Raw genomic sequence first — 2,500 nt, 5'->3', positions numbered from 1 at the left:
GCAACTTCCAGAGGCATTTGCAGCAGAAATGCATGTGCAGTCAAAAAAAAATTGATATTTTTCACGGATAGACCCCGTGAAACGCTAGAAATTGGCGGGGATGTGTCTCTTGTGGCTCACGGGGCTGTTCGGGTCGCACAGAAATCCCTGGGAATGGGAAAACGGGTCATTTTCGTGTTGCCACATTGCGTACGAACCGCATGAAACTTCCAGAGGCATTTGCAGCAGGAATGCATGTGCACTCAAAAACTTCTATATGTTTCACGGATAGACCCCGTGAAACGCTAGAAATTGGCGGGGATGTGTCTCTTGTGGCTCACGGGGCTGTTAGGGTGGCACAGAACTCCCTCGGAATGGGAAAAGGGGTCATTTTCGTGTTGCCACATTGCATAGGAACGCCATGAAACTTCCAGAGGCATTTGCAGCAGAAAGGCACGTGCACTCAAAAATTTTAATATTTTTCACGCATAGACCCCGTCAAACGCTAGAAGTTGGCGGGGATGTCTCTCTTGTGGCTCACGGGGCTGTTAGGGTCGCACAGAAATGCCTCGGAATGGGAAAACGGGTCATTTTTGTGTGGCCACATTGCATAGGAACGGCATGAAACTTCCAGAGGCATTTGCAGCAGGAATGCATGTGCACTCAAAAACGTCTATATTTTTCACGGATAGACCCCGTGAAACGCTATAAATTGGCGGGGATGTCTCTCTTGTGGCTCACGGGCGCTGTTAGTTAGGGTCGCACAGAAATCCCTCGGAATGGGAAAAGGGGTCATTTTCGTGTTGCCACATTGCGTACGAACGGCATGAAACTTCCAGAGGCATCTGCAGCAGAAATGCATGTGCACTCAAAAACGTCTATATTTTTCACGGATAGACCCCGTGAAACGCTAGAAATTGGCGGGGATGTGTCTCTTGTGGCTCACGGGGCTGTTAGGGTCGCACAGAAATCCCTCGGAATGGGAAAACGGGTCATTTTCGTGTTGCCACAATTGGCATACGAACGGCATGAAACTTCCAGAGGCATTTGCAGCAGAAATGCATGTGCACTCAAAAACGTGAATATTTTTTCACGGATAGACCCCGTCAAACGCTCGAATTTGGCGGGGATGTTTCTCTTGTGGGTCAGGGGGCTGTTCGGCTCGCACAGAACTCCCTTGGTCCACCTGATTCGTGCATACAGGCAGCAACTAAAACTCTGTAAACCTGCTGTGAGGACATCTAAACAGTGGACCAGTGAGGCTGTGGAAGATTTGCGGGCGTGCTTAGACTGTACTGACTGGGATATGTTCACGACTGCTACCAATAGTCTGGATGAACTCACAGAGGCTGTGTACATCAGCTTCTGTGAGGACTGCTGTATCCCAACACGTACCAGGGTGAACTTTAACAACAACAAGCCCTGGTTCTCAGCAAAGCTCAAAAGGTTGAGGTTGGAGAAGGAGGAAGCGTTTAGGAGTGGGGATAGAGACAGATTCAAGGAGTCGAAGAACAGGTTTAGCAAAGCGGTGAGAGAGGCTAAACGACTGTACTCAGAGACACTAAAACACCAGTTCTCTACTAACGACGCTGCTTCTGTCTGCCAAAGGGCTCAGGCACATCACCAACTACAAACCCAGAGCGCCCCACACCACTAACGACTCCCGCCTAGCCAACGACCTGAACGAGTTCTACCGTAGATTTGAAAGACAATTGGACTGTCCTGAACCACCCCTTCCCACCCAAGAGGCCCCATCCCCCACCCATACTACAGAAACGACTCTCTCCTTTCAGGAGGGAGAAGTTAATGGGCTTTTCAAGAGGCAGAATCCACGCAAAGCAGCCGGGCCGGACTCTGTCTCTCCAGCCACCCTCAGGCACTGCGCTGGCCAGCTGTCTCCGGTGTTCACCAACATCTTTAACACCTCCCTGGAGACATGCCATGTACCAGCCTGTCTCAAGTCCTCCACCATCATCGCTGTGCCCAAAAAGCTAAGGCCAACAGGACTAAATGATTACAGACCGGTCGCCCTTACATCTGTGGTAATGAAGTCTTTTGAGCGCCTGCTCCTGGCACACCTCAAAGCCATCACAGACCCTCTCCTGGACCCCCTTCAGTTTGCCTACAGAGCCAACAGGTCTGTGGACGACGCAGTTAACATGGCCCTCCACTTCACCCTACAGCATGTGGACGCCCCAGCATCCTACGCCAGGATCCTGTTTGTGGACTTCAGCTCTGCCTTCAACACCATCATCCCTGCCCTGCTTCAGGACAAGCTCTTCCAGCTGAACGTGCCCTACTCCACCTGCAGGTGGATCACAGACTTCCTCTCTGACAGGAAGCAGTGCGTTAAGCCGGGAACAGAAGTCTCTGACTCCAGGTCCATCAGCACGGGAACTCCTCAGGGCTGCGTCCTTTGCCCACTGCTCTTCTCCCTGTATACCAACAGCTGCGCCTCCAATCATCTGTCCGTCAAACTCTTGAAGTTTGTCGGACGACACCACCCTCATTGGGCTGATCT

The sequence above is a fragment of the Petromyzon marinus genome, unplaced genomic scaffold, assembly GCF_048934315.1.
Source record: "Petromyzon marinus isolate PM22_M1 ecotype Great Lakes invasive population unplaced genomic scaffold, UKy_Petmar_22M1.pri1.0 PM_G_Scaffold_8, whole genome shotgun sequence".
In the NCBI taxonomy this organism is placed as follows: Eukaryota; Metazoa; Chordata; class Hyperoartia; order Petromyzontiformes; family Petromyzontidae; genus Petromyzon; species Petromyzon marinus.
The sequence above is the reverse complement of the archived record's forward strand: the minus strand, read 5'-3'. Positions refer to the sequence as shown.